General features: G+C 36.4%; 1 protein-coding gene across 1 annotated transcript in view; it reads left to right on the top strand.

Annotated features, from left to right (window-relative positions):
- The window catches only part of LOC125669484 (galactoside alpha-(1,2)-fucosyltransferase 2-like), a 77,589-nt gene that overhangs the window by 41,773 nt on the left and 14,578 nt on the right, over positions 1 to 21,238 (top strand). Inside the window, exon 2 of the mRNA XM_048904012.2 lies at positions 20,146 to 20,395. The gene's annotated coding sequence lies outside the window, so the exon portion shown is untranslated. The remainder of the gene's footprint in view (positions 1 to 20,145; positions 20,396 to 21,238) is intronic.

Raw genomic sequence — 21,238 nt, 5'->3', positions numbered from 1 at the left:
TATCGAGTTAGGCACCCCTCGGCCCTCCAGTCTTTTTATGTACTGCGACTGCAATTTCAACATGCTCATCAGTGCCAAGAAAACTGAATGCACGGAAATGAAACATGTGAAGCCAGATATTTATTAAATTCAACGGCCTTCAGATAATTAAAATATATATAGTGTGATAACATAAAAAGAAAATGTGTGGAAGTAAAGGCGCGGCGCAGACGATGGGTGGATCTCGATTGTATCTGGAGTGGATTGGAGGACTTAGCTTCGTAATTGTTTGATCAAATAACTAAAACTGTTAACTAGTGCAAGGTTTTTGTAACTATCCCTAACATGGTTACATATATATTCAAGTTCATAAATTGAGCATATAATCTATTTGAAATTTTGGGGGCAAAATCAATTGATGTACGTAGCCCGATTCCGACAATGGCGCGGATCCGGTTTTATTTCAATAATATTTATTGAAAAAATCATATTTTATTAACTTTGAATAATTACTGGTTTTGTAAAAAGACAATGGAACAATCCCCAACTATGATATTTAAATATTACGATTTGTATTAAACCTGTAGAATGGAAAAGTATTCGGATTTCGTGCATGGAATGTGAAATTCCGGTTATTTGCAGAACATAAAAAGTAAAAATTCACTTATCCCCCAGGCCTCGATCCAAAAAAACTCTTAACATCTATGCAGAATGTAATATACTAATTTACAATTCATTAATATTTATTGGATCGAGGTCTGGGGGTTATACAAATTTTTGGTGCATATTGTTGGATATTATCAACTTTTACGAATATAACACAACTGTTATGGGTTCTGCATGTTAAAATTTCTATATGCGTGAATTTTCGCGGAAAAAACACACTGGATTTATAAAGAAGAAGGTATAAGCTATTTCATACCATGATGAAATTTTGGAATGAAGATACTTTATTTTACTCAAAATCACAGGGCCATATTTGGGTATTCGTGGCTCTTGTTCTTTAAATAGTAATTTTTCTTCATTATTGGGACTGAAAAGTTAAATGCTGAAAGAATTTAATCCCACATACACGCGCCATATGATCAAAGAATATGTCCTGGCCTTGACCCATGGTCACATTGTCAAGTTCACTTTTTAGAAAATACAAACCCTGTCCTGGCCATATCAAGTAATGAAGAAACGTTTAGATTTCATACTTATAACAGATTTTCATGTTAACTGAGGCTGCATTAGGACCTGACCCAAGGACATATGGTCAAGTTCAAGGTTTTTATGTCACACAGCTCCGACGGAAGACCTTTCGTTGCTTTGCAACGAGCTTTGCTCTAGTTTACAATTAATAATTGAAAGAAAATTGTAACAATAACAAATTACTAAATTATGGTAGTTGAACAATAAATATCAAAATCCGTGCCGAACTGAATATATACACACAAACAATTGTAAATTTCATAAAATCCTAGTTCCCAGTATAATAAAAATCCAAATGCATACATAATGTCTAACCAGAGCTTTTCTAATCAGAGTTTTTTTTAAAGTGTATTTATAATAAGAATGAATTTTCTAAATTCTAGTATAATCTTGAAAGACAGTGATGTAACCATTACGTCATCTTTCTACTAAAGAAAGTACACATGAACTCTAGAACAATCTATGTCACAGGTGACAATTGAATGTAAGTAGTACATAACAAGAGTCACATTCAAATGGCAGATAGACATACATTGTGATTACTGTATATTATGTATTACCTAAACTTTGTAGGGCTATTATAAACTTCAATTGTTTGCTAGATGTTCAGAAGTTCATTCTCACTGGTATGTGTCATGTACATATATAACTCCATCCTGGGGAATGTTTTACCCTACGATCAGGAATTTCATAATTTTTAAGATCGATTCAACCGTTTGTTGTTGTTTCAAGTTCAATTTGAAAATGTTTCATTTATACATGTATATATATATATATATACACATGGAGTCCTTACTGTCTAACTACACTATAGTCTTTATGTACATTTACGTCATTTCATTTTCTCGCAATGATGATGTCATCTCACCATATCTCCTTTAAAAAACTAACAAAATAAATCACACACCCCGACAAAATCCTCCCCTTTAAAAAAAACAAAACAAATCCCCCTCCCCCCTGGACATCCCTATTCCCTCGATAAAACCAACAAAACAAATCATCCCCAACAACCCCATCCCCTCTAGAAACCATGCAACAAAACAAATCCCCCTCCCCCCAAATCAAACACTATATCATTATGTGATGATATACGTACAATGAACAAAATGTATTAATGAGATGCACAAGTTTTCTTTGGTGGTCAATAACAAGGCATGTATAAAATTAAATTGGTGTAGACGTACCGTGAAGATGTCGTGACCTTCTCGTGACCTTGTTTCAAAGACATACCTGTGATCAAGCTGCTACATGTACCTAATCCAGCAGTATTGACATCCATGCGGGAGGTATTGTTTGAAAATTAGAACTGTCCAGCGTTCAGTTAAATTTTATCTAAGCAGTGTACATCTGCTTTCTCCACTACTTTTCATATTATTTCAAGGAAAGTACGTGTGGTTTCTCTTCTCAGGTAAATAATTTTGTATTTGATACTAAAATATTGCATTCCAATAATCTCCGTTTTCCATGCATTTACATGTATTTGGTTTGCGATTTCAACTCTAGTACGAAGCGCCAAGGGAAATAGTTTCCAGCCGAGGGGCACCATAAATTTGCTATTTCCCTCGTACCCATTCCATAACTGTTTTATTATACCGAAACAATTTCAAAAGTATTCGTTAAACCAGATTTATTTCACTTTAGTGTGGACAAATCAATGCAATCTTAAATGCACGGTCAGAATTGAACGATCATTTCTAGTGTTTTTGCATATTAAAAGTTATTTGACAGATGGGGAAGTAGTGCATTTTCAGGGAAATAGACAGTTTTATGGTATTCATTTAATATAGAATAACAGTAAAGGTATAGTAATATATTTTATGGATAACTGATAGGGTGGTGCTCTGTTTGACACAATTAAACATCACACGGTTTGAGGAATTAGAATGGTCATTTATTAACTAATAAATGACAAAGTATTACACCAAAAATCATATAAAACAGTTAAAAATATAACAAACTAAAAACACAATACTGCAATTCATGCTAAGGAATTGTGACTAATAAACATTACAAAAATGTTACAATCCTAAAAACTACATATGTACAAGATAAAAAAATCATAAATACAATATTATGACTGGAAAAAACTTCAAGTTATAAGAGCAGATAATTTGGCAAATTGTATATACAAAAAGTGTCGAAGATGGCGTATCTTCCGCCACCTATCAAGGTTGCAGTTGCTTTCAGCTTTGATATACCCCATATAATATATTTTATCCACTCGCATAGATACTGCTGTGCTCAATTTCCATCAAAACATTGTGACCTGTTGGAAGGTCGAATGCTGTCTGAATTGTTAGGCCGTTCATAGACGGATTATCCCCATGTACCTGATAATTATAGAGGGCTCGCGGCGGGCGAGACAAAGGGTGTTTACTCATTCTAATCACGTGATCCCACCCCTGGTGTTTCCAGGGGTCCGTGTATACCCTGGAATGCATTACTTGTGTTTCATAACCCATAATTTGCTTTGCGGGTTTCATCAAGTTGCTTCAAACCAATTTATATCGTATATAATGTGAATAAAAGATAAAATTACCCAAATCTTTTTTTTTTAAACTTACAAGACAGTGTACATCTACGCATATGATTAACCACACAAGATTTGGGATATTGCAAATACTCGCAGTGCTTTTTAAAAATCACCCGGGTTTTTCTTGCTACATATGTAGGCTACATTTGTACCATATATTTCTTTTATATTTTATATATCACGTTGAATGCGAGTAGACCTTAATCAAATCATGTGAAATAATAGAAAAAACGGATAGTGGAAGTCACTTCAGAGGGATATAAAGTACACAGTCTTTCACCAATATCAAACTGAAAATTCCTAACATATTTTCCTACTATACTTGTATCCAAGCATACATTCAAATATTCATTAAATACCACCCGAAAACTCTCAGCTTCAAATGATATCGTTTGTTGACGTAGCCAGTCAGTTCGAACTCCGAAACATGTACATGTACAGTGTACTGAGTGCAATTTTTGTTTTGCTACCTTGCGAGTGTTTCTATCGCGTTCTATCGTTAGACTGGGTCCGTAGGACATCACTTTAATGATAGAACATTCTATATACATGGAACCGTTCATCTATTCAACAGTGATACTGTCTATAAAAGAGGTTTTACAAAGGGAAATAGATCCAGTCGCTGAAATGATCTTTCTGAAGATGTTTGAGTGAGGATAAAGATACTGTAATCAATGATGACTGTGATTTAGAACCTGAGAAGAATTCAAGCGCATCATGTTCATAAACTCTGACCTCAAATATAGTGAATTTAAGAGAAGCTGTCAGTAACCATTGAGAATTGTCTTTTAAAAAGTGGAAAGTGCAAAAATCACAAATCTGAACGAAACTCTCACACTTTGGTGTATAGTGATTGTAAATGTTTAATCAAAATACTTAAAGTACTCGTGGGAGTTGAACATTGTGGAAATTCAGTTAGAACAGATAGCACTGGAAGGGTAGGGGGATAAATGACTGAATATTATCATGATTTTAAATACAAATCAATTGTTGTTGTTTTTCAAAGCGTTACAACAGCAAACATGGATAATGGAAGGCCCATGGGCCACAACGCTCGTCGAGTAACTGAAGTCGTGTTGTTGTTTTCTAGAATTTCACCCCTTTATATTCTCATGAAAAATGTGACCACATATTATGGCCCAAACATTCAAATCAATATGGTTTTCAATGCCTTGCAGTTATGAAGAAGTTTTTCCCTGTATATATACATTCAAGTTTAATCCTAGTTGTAGCTAATTCTAAGGATTCATTACTTTAAAAGGTAGTCCAATATGCTAAACTGTCACCTGAGTATACTACAGTCCTGTAGAGGATCAATGGAATGGTAAATAATTGTATAATAACTCAAAATAAATGAAATGCAAAAAAATTAAAAATTGTCCGGCATCGGAAATGCACAAGCCGAGTTGCGCAAGGAATGGGCATAGAGGGAACCGGCAGAAAAGTTTGCAAGAATTATCAAGCAGGGAGCAAAATTTTGCGTACATAAATTTCAGCCAACTTAAATCCTTTGTGACCTTGACCTTTAACCCTTGACCAAAATCAATAGGCTTCTTTGTCTCATCAAGGGCGATAATCCATCTAAGTTTAATTGAGATCCTATAATTTGTTAAAAAATCACAGTGCAGAAAACAAAATTTTCTCCAAATTTCAGTCTATTTATAGCCACTGTGACTTTGATCTTTGACCTAGTGACCCCAGAATCGATAGGCTTCCTGGTCTTACTGAGGGTGACAATCCATCTAAGTTTGATTGAGATAGTATGATTCGTTCAAGAGCTATGGTGCGGAAAACAAAATGTTCTCCAAATTTCAGTCTATTTATAGCCACTGTGACCTTGACCTTTGACCTAGTGACCCCAGAATCGATAGGCTTTACGCAGTTCTCTAATATGTAACGTGCAATTACTACGTAATTCAATAACTTGAAGCATGAAGCAGTTTCACTTTGCAACCGGATATAAGAAATTTTATTTCGTATTCCGATCCCAATCGAAAATTGTTGACTGGGAATGACGTATTTTAATTCAATATACATGTAACATCAAGCATTTTTTTTATATCACATTAAAAAAAACCCAAATATATACACATACGCAATGTTGTAGAGTTATTTTTTGTAAATTTTCTGAGGTTTCGCACCATATTCGATATTTCGCGCCACGGTGTCAATAGATCTTGTGTGCAGTTGTCGTTCGTTTCCCTATCAATGTTTATAGGTGACGCTGCGCTACAAACGACAATTTTCAACCTTATCTTTTATTTTTCTATGTATATCAGTATCAATTTGATCGAAATCCTCTATTCAAATTGATTTGAATACAATATCATTGCATTTACTTACATGTCAATTATCAAAATTAGATTAATTCAGAAAAGTTACATGGATTATTTAATGGCGGATGTTTATAAAAGTTTATTTTGATTTACGTAGGAGTAAATCAGCTGACACAGAACCCCCGCTGACGACCACTATACAAATCAATACAAATTACTGCGCAGAAAAGTGCGTGATGACCCAGGGAGATTGAACATAGTTCAACTCCCAAAAAGTGAAAATTACTGGAACCTTGCATCGTGTTTTCATGGCAACGAACCGTACCCACAGTTAAATCATTAGATGTTGAGTTTTTAATCTTTTCACAAATATTTCTAATAAAACAATTTCCTAACAATGTACAGTGAATGAAAATTCAAGAAAGCACTTAAATTATTGTACTTGTGATTAAAAATATGTGTATTTTCTTGCTTATTCTTAAAAATAAGTCATAAATTAAGGTAAAAAGAACATTTATGACTTCTTTTCAGACACTATTTTCTCTGAAATGCAGCAGGGCTGACATTGATTCTACATACCGTTTTTAAGAGAGCTATTTATACTACCAATATAGTAAATAAAACCAGTTAAACAATTTAACCTTTTTTGTAAAACCCCTCAAAACTCTACACTAGTGTCTACTATTTTACACAATTATTACCCCTTTCATGCTGAAGTATTTGTATGTATAAATTGACATCGCTGGTAATCGTTTATATATGTATTCAGTGTTAATCATACAAGATTTACAATAGTATTAATGTGCAATCGTTCCACAAGGATACACAGCAACACACCACCATTCACTTTCCAGACCAGACGACAACAACCTTGTACATGCGCATCACACACGGTGTCTAGTTAACTCGTACCTGCACACACTCATACCACACTACACTCCCCTCCCTTTTGAAAAAGAGGGAGGAACTCCTGTACCTTAATACAATATATGCAAGTCTTGTTATTAAAAATTACTATTCTTACATGTGACTAGATTTGAATACAAAGAGATTGATAAATACTATGCAAATAATAATACTATTTTGTATGAAATGGACATAGTAATAAAGCATTTTAGCAAGCAACATCACATGTAACATGGTAACAACCTGAAAGCTGAGTACATTATGAATATATGTCACATCATGATGAACTCTACATAAGTAATATCCTTTTTCAGCTAATGAGAAAAAAAATTGCAGCAGAAAATACTTTCAAATCTCTCTGTGTATCTTTCACTCATGCATGATGCCAAGTAAAATAAAACAACAGTACGATGCATGTTAACCTACTAGTATACAATCATGTAAAATGAATAAACATGTACAAATCACTAGTATGATTTATATTAAACAGTACACGTGCAATGAAGAAAAAGGAAAAAAATATATATCATCTATCATACTGTTCATGAAGTAAACACTACCCTGCATTCCTTGCAAAGTAAACAGTTAAATTAAATGGGCACTTTAAACATCTTGCCTCTGCCAGGAACAATGTAATCTGCCATCTGAAGGATTTTGGTCCTGCTTTTTTCCTGACGGTCTGGATTAAGACTGTTTTTCCTCCATAAGACTGGGTCCACCAGGTCCTCTTGGCATTGGAAAAGGTCACCCACTATCGCCACGGTCCCCAGCTCAGTGTCTTGACCAATACGGATACATCAGTACATGATGATCCTGGCGTGGATATAACATCAACATATTTGTCGATTGGAAAATGTTGACCTGATTCAAAGTCATGTCTGAGATGTAGATCACCCAGGCACATGTCAAAGGAGGTAATGTAGACTGTGTCCAGGAAAAGATTAAGGTTTCCTACAAAGTCCACATTACAATTGGTACAGATGCAACACTCTACATCATCGACGGATACATCATTCTGCTGGAGACCCTCCAGAATGTGATCTTTGTCCTTGGGGTGGCCAGTGTTCACAATTATCGTCATAGGGCCCTTCAGGAGTGTTATGGTACCCCCAGTCCTGACCTTGTTCTGCTCTTCGACGGACACTGCGTACCCCTCTTTGAGAATGGCTACTTCGTACACTTCAGTTTCACCTCCACACTCATCCACCACTGTCCATTCTTCTTCTGCCTTATCCTCCCCCTGCTCTATGAACGTCTGGTCTACTCTCTGCAAACTTACCCTCCTTGACTTTACCCGATTTTCTAACTTTACCAGGTCTTCTTTTCCCCATGCTCTGAACTCCGCCCTCTTCTCTGGTGACATAGTGCACACTATGGCCATCAGAATCCTCCAATGTATAAGTACTGCTGGAGAGTTTATTGGCAACATACTGAAGGTGTCCTTCATAGGCCACCTCATCATACGGGTCAACTGACCCACCTGATGCAGCGTCCTCTGCATGATCGGGTACTCCCGAGGCAAGGGTATCTTCTTGTTTACATAGTCCACCAAGTCCTGAACTGTTGCTGCTGGACCTAAAATGTACTGAGCCAGTGCGAGAAGGCAGGAGGCTCTCAGACTGTGATAGTCAGGAGAAGCATTTAGCTCATTCCAAGGGCGATCCCAAAAAACTCTGGGAATGTGGTATTCCTAAGCATGGTGCTTCAAGTGCTTGGAGCGTCCATGGCACCCCTCCACTGGACAGGAAGATCTCTTATCCCCATGGGTATGGCTTCTCACTGAGACGTCCTCAGGTTCCTGAGCAGGCGCAATGCTTGAATCACGTCTTCTCCGTTTAAATGGCGGAAGCCCCTCGTCTGCGCTTGATGAATCCTCATGTGATTCGTCAATGTCATGAGCTTGACCCGCATCATCTGTTAGATGCTCGTCATCTGTTATGTCAGCCTCATCTGCGGTCACATAATCCTCAATCTCTGGATCTCTCTCCATGGTACCTATTATACATTAAAAAACAAAAAACAACATAAACAAGTCACAGTATATAAAGTATGTTTTTATACTTGACACCGAGGACAAATATACGTCTTCAAGGTATCTGCTACCTCTTGAGTGATTGCGACACATGCTCCATGATACCAATTATCACATGTGTCACATTGTATCATAAGACGTCCGTCATCAGGTTTGTCACAGATACAAAAGGTGTCAGTTGATTCCAACTGGAGAACATTTTCTCCACTTCGCAGACGATGTTGGCATTGGCGTAGCCAGTCTGGTATTTTCCTGTCACAACACTTTTTCAATCTGTCATGGTTAGTAATAAAGACTGAATTTCGAAGTTTGACCTTGTAGAGATATGATGATACGTTTTGAATAACAATGCCTGGTCCTTTCCAGGGTGGGTCCAGTTTCTTAGAACGACCTTTAGTTTTGGCGCTATCCAACACATAGATGAGATCACCAACTGCATATTCTCTGGTATGAATCTTTACATCATAATCTCTTTTCATATGGATTTGATGTGTCTTCAATACATCTCTGGCCACTCCATGAGCTGTTTGTATAGAGTCTTGTAATCTCGACACATAATCCTCATGGTCATTGGGTGCATTGGTTTCAGGTGGTCGAAAAACTAGATCAGCAGGTACGCTCACTTCTCGGCATAACATAAGTTTGTTTGGTGTGAAACCAATGTGTCTGTTCACGGATGATCTAATAGCTCCCGCAAGCTGAGGTAAATGTTCATCCCAATTATTTTGTGACTTGTCCACAAAACAGCGTACAGCATCCATAAGTGTTCTATTAAATCTCTCGACCTGCCCATTTGCTGAAAGGCGATAAGGCGTTGTGCGACTTTTATGAATCTGAAGTATGTCACAAATAGTCTTGAAGAGTCTGCTTTCAAAGTTTCTCCCCTGATCAGTGAATATGTTGACGGGAAAACCAAATCTAGCAAAAAATTCATTTATAGCAGCTCTAGCTGTGACTTCAGCTGTTTGTGATGGTAATGGGACACATTCCACCCATTTAGTAAATTGGTCCACCATGACTAAAATGTTCGAGTTTCCTGAAGTAGATTCGGGTAAAGGACCCAAGAAATCAAGGTGAACTATCTCCATTGGTACTCCAGCCTGGTATTTTGTCATAGGACACTTTGCTTTTCTGTTGGCCTTTTTGTATTTACTGCAAATGTCACATGTCCGAACAAAATCTCTGGTTGACCGATTCATGTTATACCAATAAAACTTCTCTTTCACTCGTAGATATGTTCTTGTTATACCTTGATGTCTCATAACCGGTAAGTCATGGCATAGCCCAAGTATCTCATCTACCAAGGTCTTTGGCACCACCAGTCTTGGTTTTCCGCCATTCTTGGGGTTATTGCGCAGTATTCCCTCAGCATCGATGAAAAACATCTCTTTATTAACCCAGTATTTCTTTGCTGCTTTACTGCTTATAAAGATTTCATCTTCAGATGGGATTTCATTTGACACCAGATAAGGCAGTATCAATCAAAGATCAGAATCCTTATTCTGAAACTCTTTCAGTTCTTCAGGTGAATATTCAATGCCTGCAAACCCACTAGTACGGGAAGCAGTGCATACTTGATTACACTGTTGGTCTTCCATACTAATGAGAATGGGTATATCTGGGTCTGCAAAGAAAATTTCCGACGATGTATAATTCAAGTCTGAGCTTGACTCTTGAAAAACCAATTCCTTGTCATTGGATTCCTTCTGGTTAAACAACCAGGATAAAGCTGCATGTACTTCAGTTGTTTCTACTGTCTTACCCAGAGGAACGACATCATCCACATCTTCAGTGAATTATCCCCAGTTGTTATGTGCTCTAGTACAATACTTGCATCCTCCACAGGGAAGTTGGGTTGGGTCTATTGTCACCTTCATTTCTGGACAAGGTTTCGCACCAGGTGCTCGGGAAAGTGCATCTGCGTTCCCATGTTTCTTTCCTGGTCTATGTATCACAGTCATGTTATACTGGCTCAATACTTCAAGCCATCTTGCTAACTGACCTTGTGGATTCCTGAAGTTAAGAAGTCAAGTTAGACTGCTATGGTCAGTCCTAACCACAAATTCTCTGCCCAACAGATAATGATTGAATTGTTTGGTGAAACGTACAATTGCGAGTAACTCCTTTCTTGTTGTACAATAGTGCTGTTGCTCTGGGGCGAGACTAAAACTACCATAAGCAATAACTCGCTCTTTACCCTCCTGCACCTGTATGAGTTCTGCACCTATAGCAAAGTCTGACGCATCGGTGTCTAGGATAAATAAATCCTTAGAGTTTGGCAATGCTAGAACTGGAGTAGTTATAAGTGCCAACTTCAAACTGTCAAAAGCGTCTTGCTGCTCTTGTCCCCACACATACGGTTTCTTACCTGTAAGCCGGTTAAGGGGTGTTGCCATCTTTGCATAGTCTTTAATGAATGTTCTGTGATAGTTTGCAAAACCCAAAAATTTCTCAATTTCTTTAGTTGTTGTTGGGGTCTTCCAATTTTTCACAGCTTCAACACACTCGTCTCCTATAGCCAATCCTGCTTTGTTTACTTTTCTTGCTTAGGAATTCTACTTCTTTCTGGAATAGAAGGCATTTCCTCGCTTTCAGCTTTAATCCGTATCGTTGAAATCTATCAAATACTATTTGCAGGTTGTGCAGATGATCCTCAAATGATTTTCCCCACAAGGATGTCGTCCAGGAAGGCTAACACAGTGTTCCACGTCAGTCCACGCAAGACTAAGTTCATGACTCTAGCATAAGTCGATGGAGCATTGCAAAGACCAAAACTCATCCGGGTAAACTGGAATAGCCCGTACTTCGTTATGAAGGCTGTTTTGTCCTTATCAGACTCTTTTACTTTTATCTGATAGTACGCTGAGTTGGCATCAAGTTTGGAAAACCACTCATTTCCGGACAATGTGTCAATGCACTCTTCGATTAGAGGTAAAAGGTAAACATCTCTCTTTGTCACTGAGTTTAGTTTCCTATAATCGATGCACCATCTGACTTTGCAGTCTCTTTTCCGAACAAATACGGGCGGCGACGCCCACTCTGATGTTGATGGTTCGATTACTCCTGCCTCCAGCATTGTGTGCAAGTCATTTTCTTCCTCCTGAACAAAGTCTAATGGTGTGCGTCTCATTCTCTGCTTAATTGGGGATGCAGAGCCAGTGTTGATTGAATGTTCTATTTCTGTAAAAGTACCAAGATCAAATTCATTCTCAGCGAAAACATCTTGATATTCTTTGAGGAGATCCATCATTAATTTGCTCTGACTTTGGTCTAAATTTACGACAGATTTCTGGAAAAGGGAACTCAAGTGCTCTGGAAGTTCTGGTAATGGTCCTTCACTTTGGGATTTGGTTCTGGTACAATAGTCACTGGGTCTGCTGACAAAGCTTCTCCAACTATGGTGCCTTTTCGGATGGCAAAGTACCGGTCACTGGCATTAACTAAACATAGCCTAGGTGAGATTTGTTTGGAGTACACACATCGTGGCATCATAACCGGAATATATTCCTCAGGCTCAATAATGTAGCTTCCCACAAAATGTTGAGATAGCTTACCATTGACATGTATGGCTGAATTTGGTGGAATCACAGTTTTACAAGGCACTGTTACTTTAGCAATTGTTGGAGCTTCCCGACTTTTTCCATATGACATCTGTAAAACTTCAGAGTTAATGGAGAACTGGTTCTTACTACAGTCTAGTACTACATTGTTTTTCCGCATAAAGTCTAGTCCCAGAAGCATGTCATCAGCCATAGGAGCTACGTATATTTCAGATGGGTATGTTCTGGTTCCTGTCTTGATGTCAACTGGACCAATGATGAATGTATTCATTTTCATATTACGCCCTGCGCCATGCATGACAGTGTGCTTTTTAATAGGCGGCTTTATCTGCATCATTTCATACACTCTATCCGAGATGATAGTGACTTCTGCTCCTGTATCTATTACAGCAACAATGTCTGTAGAGTTCACTTTTACATTTAATCTCAGCATAGAAGCTGATCCCAACTGTAGAATGGTCATTGTTTTATCTATGTCTGTGCTTTTATCCTCAGAATAGGAAGTATGTCGATTTCTGTCTGATGGTTTTTTCCTAGGTCTTCTATGCTTCCTGCATTTTCTTGATGCATGCCTTATTGATTTTGGGCTTGTTTCTTCTGAAGCACAATTTTTCTCGAGGCGCTTTGCAGTATTACGGGTCGGATTTACGTCTGTTGACCCGGCCCATTCTCGTTTAAAGGTGTCATCTCAGACTGTGAACTGCTGTTTGTATTCTGACTTCTACTTTGATTCTGTGTCCTCAACTTCTTAGGCTTTCTGCAGTCTTTTGCTAGATGCCCTGGTCTGTCACAATTGTAGCATGTACGAGTCTCCGTATTTTTTGGTCTTCTCTGTTTATTCTCCATATTGCTTAATTTTGTTTGAAGCATCTGCATGTTGTCCACCAAAATCTTTATCTGTGCCTCCATAGACGTAAGCTGATCTGATTGATGTGCTTGTGGAGAAAAATTCTTGTCGCTTTTCACTGCTGCATTAATTGTTCTCACAGAATCAATCTCATTCTCCGAGTCTTCAGAAAAGCCTCGACGTCTAATGGGTTTACCATAAATGGCTTTGGTAGTATGCTGGTACCACTTTATCTTGTCTATCGCATCCTCAATAGATTTTGGTTTGGACATAGCAGCATTTTGACCGGCCTCTTTATCACAGCAGCCCTGACAGAATCTCCATAGAGCTTGTGAGTATATGTGTTCTTCTGGTAGGTCACGAAAAGCTTTCATTGCTAGTGATAATAATCTGTCAGCCCAATCTTCAAGTTTTTCTCCTGTGTTCTGATGGGCTCCCATAAACTGGACTTGGAGAGTTTCTGGTAGGTCCACAAAGTTAAAGCGTTTTTCTAGCTTGCGAACCAATTCAAAATAGTCTATGCCGTAGTCTCTGCTCACAATACTAGTGTAAAACTCGCTGGCTTTTCCATCGATACACCAACATAACTGGTCTTTGCGTTCTGTAGCCGTCCAGTGAGATACATCTGCATATCTGTTGAATTTCACAAAGAAGGCTTCCCAGTTAATGGTTCTATCATACCGCAAGGCTTTGGGCAGATACACAGGTTTTGTTTCGTGCCGCCCTTGATTTTCCGAGACTGTCGCTCAACGTCTCACAAAAGTTGGCGATAACTGAGGTGAAGGCAAAGTACGCCGATATGTATGGGAGGACAAATTTCTAGTATTATCTGTAAGCTGTCCACCACCATTATTTCCAGATTTTGCTGATATCCTTTGTCCCCTGTCTACACCTGAATAGCTGGGTGGATTAAAAGATATTGGCCCTCGTTGCATATGGAATGTTTGATCAGGTTCACATTTATTTTCGTTTTTTGACCTGAGGATTTATGCAACTCTGATGTGAGGGTAGGGGTGGTGTCCTTCTTGGTTCAGCTAGTGGGGTTGCTGTATAAGGAAACTTAAATCTTGACGGAAGATCTGTTGTCACGCTTTCTGTTTCCTTACGGGTAACCCCCATAATATTCAAGTCCTCATAACTGTCATAAGTACTGGCTGAACTGTTCACCATATATTCTGCTAGATAATCGTCCATACCATCACTAGTTGTTTGTTTAGCATACCCATGGTCAATGTGAACTGATGGTTCAAACTCCACACAATCCAGTAGTTCTTGAGTTATTTTCATTCTAGGAATGGTAACAAAGACCTCTTTTGTGATGTGACCTTGTTTTCTCAGTTCCCATATCCGGTCAGCTAACACCTGACCAACGCCTGGTAGGATTCTCAAATCTTCATAGGCACAGGTGTTGATGTTTACTCTAAAGGGACTTCGTCTCGAGTTAGACATCATGATATTGGGGGGTGGGGGTGGGGTGAAACAACAAAAACTAATGCAAGATTTATTTCACAATACACAACAAATGATAGATACCTATTCAAATACGTAAAAATACGTGTGAATATGACGAAAGTTATTCAATTCAATCAATTTTCAACCGCCAATGGTCTCGCATTCGGTATCCTATACCATGAGCCCAATGATGTGCACGTACTGTACTTTCCGGTGATTAGCCTCACCACAAATTCTCAAGAAATTGCACAAAAACAAAAACAGTGGTTAAACCGAGGAATATTACTGACTGAAGCACGGTAATAAATCTGGAATTCGCCTAACTTACTATAAATTATTGCTTATTATGTATATAATCTACCGTGACTACATGTGACGCTTGACAGTTTCCCGCCACAAGAAAATTCAATACACAGTTTCTCGTGCAGAATCGATTGCTCGCAGCGCCAGTGAAGTATTTGTATGTATAAAATGACAACGCTGGTAATCGTTTATATATGTATTCAGTGTTAATCATACAAGACTTACAATAGTATTAATGTGCAATCGTTCCACAAGGATACACAGCAACACACAGGGCCGTAACTGCCGATGAGGCAGACGAGGCAACTGCCTCGTCTGATTTTTTGGCAAAAAAGAAAATAAAATTATATAAATGTTATATTATAGGATATATGTTTAAAATGAAGACAAGCACCTTTGTCTTTGACACCATATTACGATTCTTTACATAGTACAAATGAAACACAAACATGATAAATTGGGATTTAAAAAGTGTCATTTTCAGTCGTAAAGTCAATCGGCGGCCCCCAATCCCCTGCCTCCCCTGATTTAGAACCCTACTTACGGCCCTGGCAACACACCACCATTCACTTTCCAGACCAGACGACAACAACCTCGTACATGCGCATCACACACGGTGTCTAGTTAACTCGTACCTGCACACACTCATACCACACTACAATGCGAACTCTCTAGAATTAAAGGAAGAAATGAATGAATATCACTTAGCAGACATCATAAAAAATTCTGGATGGTCATTAAGGAATTCATTTAACAGGAAACTTGAAAGGTGATGTAGAAATTTGCCTATTTTTCTGTAAATAAAATTTTATGTTAGTTAATAGTGAAGTTAGAATCCATGTAATCATTCCAAATTCATACAAACTGTCTCAATGACAGATAGTAAATTAATAGTAAACATCTTACATGTATGTGTCAAATGGCAGACCCCCCCCCCCTAATAGTAAACTTAACGAACCTGGTGATTTTAATTATGTTCTATGACCTTGCTATGTACATTTTTCCATTGTTGATACTTTTAAAGAGTATTATTCATAAAGTAGCATTGTGTTTATCTACACACGAGTTTGAAAAATGAATTTGTAAAGTTTTGAAAATATAATCTTGTGATTCATTTAACTTTTCTGATATTTATATCTATTTCCTGATATTTCGTTATTCTATAGAGATCTGTTCAATTTATCTTCCTGATCATATGGAAGTTATAATTAATAGTAATGCACTGCAAGCATCCATCAAACAAACTTAATTAATAAATGTGTGCGAGTTTCTCTCTCTCTCTCTCTCTCTCTCTCTCTCTCTCTCTCTCTCTCTCTCTCTCTCTCTCTATATATATAAACCACAGCAATATGTGATTTAAAAAAATATACACAGGTTGGTTAGTAGATAAAAGATAAATACATGTTTAAATTAAATACAAATGCAGTTTAAGTCAACGGTCACTGGTTAATGTATGTGACCTTGAGATTGTAGGACAAGGTCATTTACAAGTTTCAATAGAATTTAGCATGTCATTAGAAAGTAATTGATGTACCCAGAAGGCAAATGTTCTTGACCTAAATTAGATCATCATCCTAGTAATTTGATAGATTTTCGAAAATGTAGCAGAACATGAAAAAAAAAAAAAAAAAAAAAAAAAAAAAAAGGTGCTTTTGGTCAGTGGTCAGGTCAGCTACAAAAAACTAAAAATTGTTTAACTGATTTTATTTTTTAAAATAAAAATCTAACAAGTTGCGTTTCTGAAAAAAGTTAGCTAAGAAATCTATTGTTTTATTGAATTTTTGACTGTATACAATGCAAGGTATGTTGGTTGCCATGGCAACCAATTTTGCTGAGATATTTAAATTTCTTATTTCACCAAATATTTTTATAAACCTTTTTCATTTACCTTAAACTAAAAAATACGCATCTTATTATCTTAATTGTATTTATTTTGGACTTTAAAGAGGTATATTTCACTGTTTTTTCAAGGACTTTGTCCTTGTTACCATAGTAACAACAAAGTGATCAATAACTATATGTTATTTGAGTTTAAGTGACTCACACATGCGTTTTCAATTATTTCATCAATAGCATTGCATAGAATTTTAGAATTCTTCAATAATTTTTCTTTTTTGCACTTTCCAAAACATTCTCCATGATTACTGACATATTCTACTAATTTACTTTACATTAAACATTTCTTCATAAAAAGCAAAACTTTATGTTTACTTTTAAAAGAGTTCATTGCAATTGTTGCATCAAACCGAGGGCCCTGTACTCTCACAAAGGGAGGTAACTATCCAACACTCTGTTCGGATCGGAACTTTGCAATGGAAATTACAACGCACTTTGAATATTCTGATATTTAAAATAATTGTATCGACAAATATTGTATTTACTTATTTTTATCAACTAATTTGTATTATTGTATACATTCATTTCTTGTTGAATTACCCATTCAATGAACCGGACTCTCTCTCTCTCTCTCTCTCTCTCTCTCTCTCTCTCTCTCGCATTCTCTTATCAATCAGTAGTACATAACCTAAATTTTCTAGGATTTCCTTTCTTTCATTCATTCTTTATTTCATTCTTCTTTTTATTAATTATGTCCATATCTTTAAACAATATGTTTTCAAACAATTCCTTACTATTTTTGTGTGACTCATAAATGTACTAGTATTATATCATACCTTATAATACTATCAGGAGAGGGTATTTTTGTCAGGAGAGGGTATTTTTAGGCTATGCCTGTTGTCTAATTCTATTCAATTTATTGAATGAACTATATTCTGTCATGGGGAGGTATCAGAAGTTCATATTCGGCACAAAAACGTCGTATTACGAAAGATTCTGTCATAATCCAGACCCACGGTTATTTTCAAAGTCACTTGTTATATTTCCCTAGGCCATACTTTATTATGGAGGAATATATAATTTACCACAAGGCTCATTTTGACATAACCTTGCACCCACACACACGTGTATGTATGTGTGTGCCAACTCAGTCAACTACGTTCTACAAATTCTAAAGAATATCGGAAGATTTTAAATTCTTCTAGAAAGTCTAGTAAGTGCGTTGCCATTATTAATGAAATGTTTCGATTTATGAGCGATATTAATGCTGGTGATTGCGATGATGAACCTGACGGTAATTTTGAATTTTGTTCAAATGAAGTAGATATTTCTGATGAGATTCTGAATTGTGTGATTACTGAAGACGAAATTAAAAGGGCTGTTGGAACACTTAAAAATGGAAAAGCCCCAGGTTATGATAATGTGATAAATGAACATATCACATCAACTCTCATTATTTTTACCTTTGTACAAATTTTTTTAACATGATATTTGAAAATGGCTTTGTTCCAGATGAATGGTCACTAGGAGTTGTAAAACCTATATAGTTATTTCGGATTTCAAACATTTCGGTTGATCATCACTGAAGAGACATTATTTGTCGAAATGCGCATTTGGTGCATCAAAATTGGTACCGTATAAGTTTTACATATACAAAAGCAAAGACGATCCGATGTCACAAGAAAATTACCGTCCCATTATACTTTGAATAAGCTGTTTGAGCAAAATTTCCACATGTATTTTAGAACTGTCTTGAAGCCTACGCAGCAGAAATCGATTTAATAAATGAAAACCAAGCTGGTTTCAGGAAAGATTATTCAGCATTAGACCATGTTCTTTCATTACAATTTTTGTCACAAATTCTTATGAACAGAAATAAGAAATATTGTGTGCATTTGTAGATTTGACACTGTGTGGAGAAATGATCTCTGGGACAAGTTAATTGTGAATGGTATTAAAGGAAAATCCTTTACTTATATAAGAGATATGTACATGGGGATAAAATCAATTATTAAGATATATGATATGATCAGTGATGCAATGTTGGAGTAAGACAAGGGGAGATTTATCTCCCTTTTGTTCTCATTATACATTAATGATCTTCATATATTTTTACAAGAGAAAGGAATAATTGGCCTTCAAAGTACATGCATCTTTGATTCAATTGACGAGGAATTAATTGTATATCTAAAACTTTTAATTTTATTATATGCTGATGACACAGCTAATTTGGCTGAAATTTCTGAAGATTTACAACACACGTTGAATGAATTTTTTGTGTACTGTACGCAGTGAAAATTGAATGTTAATGTTGAAAAAACTAAAATTTTGATTTTCTCAAAGGGCCCTATGTTGAAGAAATGTTTTTATCATAATGGAAGTATTATTGAGAATGTGAAATAATTCAAATATCTAGGCATTGTATTTTCCAGGTTAGGTTCTTTTTGCAAAGCTAAAAAAAAAACAACATCTATACGAACAAGCCCAGAAACCTATGTATGGAGTTATAAGAAATATCAGTGCCAACTTAACCTGTTTGACAAAGTCGTTTCTCCTTTTTATACGCCACCATAAAAATGCGGGCGTATTATGCTATACCGCTGTCGTCCGTTTGTCCCTTTAACTTTGTCTTCGCAACATCTCTTAAACCCTTTGGGGGATTTCAATGAAACTTAATACACAGGAAGATCACAATGTGTAGATGTGCATATTACAAGGGGAATGTTGTCCCACTGTTTTTGAGTTACAGCCCTTGGACTTATATTTATTTAATGCAAAATACTTTGATTTATCAACTCGTAGAACATTTTATATTGATCCAAATTATTATCCTTGGATAGGGATTTACATGCTCAAATTCCCGGTTCAATAATGTATGCGGGCGTATCATGTACCGGTTTAGCGATGCCCCATTTTTATAACAAGTAATGGTCTGGAAACTTATCTTGAAAACTAGTAGCATCTTTTTGAAATTCCGTAACGTGAACCATTGCCTCACAGTAGAGACTGGCCGATGGTTTAGTATACCATATAACGAAATATTATGAATTTTATGTAATGAAACAAAAATTGCAGATGAATATCGTTATGTATTATTTAATTGCAATCCCATCAGAGTGATTTTACAGTGCCTTAGGAGGCACATTTACATGTAGACCTTCACATCATCCATTCTTCCTACAGTCTCGGGCAATACTTTTAAAAATGCATTTGGTTTTATATTACAGAATTGGATTATGCGGAATCAGCGCAGATATGGTGCTATAGTGCTTTGTTGTATTTTGGTTCTGGTGTGGATATACGTTTTTCATGGACACCTTACTACTAATTCTGTGGATATTGATATAAAGAGTGATACAAAGTTACAGACATTGGAAGTCAACACAACAGACCCCATAGAGAAATACTTGGACGTTCTCCTGGAATGAGAAGTATTCATGGTCTAAGAAATAGCATTACACTGTCCTGGTTTGAAAGGTATGCTACACTCTACAATTATAATTATTAACACTTCCAACTGTTTTCTATGTGATAACCCTTTGAAGCTCTAATGCCTTAATTTTCCCCACAACTTACAACTGGATGTAAATTTCTCAGTTCAAGCAAAATGAGAGGTCAATGGGCGGGGCCTATGTAAAAATTAATAAGGATTTCAATTTCTATTAGACAGTATTTTTGATACGTCGAATTTATATTCCAATATGAATGTAAGGAGGCACTGTCTCGTTTGTTAGGTATATTAGGGGGGGGGGGGATTCACTACAATGGAAAATGTGATAATTATGCATATCTAGACAGTGCTTTCTAACATTATTTTTTTAAAGGTCAATACGATACTTTAGCTACATGGAGAAAGTACTGATTATATATGAAAAAAAAAGTTTTTCATCCTTATATCATTTCAAATATACATGTTCTTGCTCCATGACCATAAACTGGTAGGAGATGCATGTCAAAAACAAGATTTTGTGTTTATATCCTTGACTTGTTAGAATCACAGAAATACTGTATTAACATTTGAATAATTTAAAATCTAACCTCAATATGAATTTTATTGACTCATGAATATCATTATTGAAATGATTAGATCAATTTGAAAATTTGACTTAAGTCTACTCTCACTTTATGGTCATGTGGTTTTGATTTTGTTAGGACACTGTACAACACCATTTCCAAAATCGAAAGAGGAATTCTTGATAAAAAAAAAAAAACCAACCGATTATCAGAACCCTTTATGATTCCTATTTTATTACCAGATAGACAAAAGGATTGGATACAAGTTCTATAACTTAGATAATCATCTCCGTTAAATAATATAGA

This window comes from Ostrea edulis, chromosome 4, assembly GCF_947568905.1.
Source record: "Ostrea edulis chromosome 4, xbOstEdul1.1, whole genome shotgun sequence".
Taxonomy (NCBI): Eukaryota; Metazoa; Mollusca; class Bivalvia; order Ostreida; family Ostreidae; genus Ostrea; species Ostrea edulis.
Note: the sequence above shows the minus strand (reverse complement) of the source record. Positions and strands in the feature narration are given on the sequence as shown.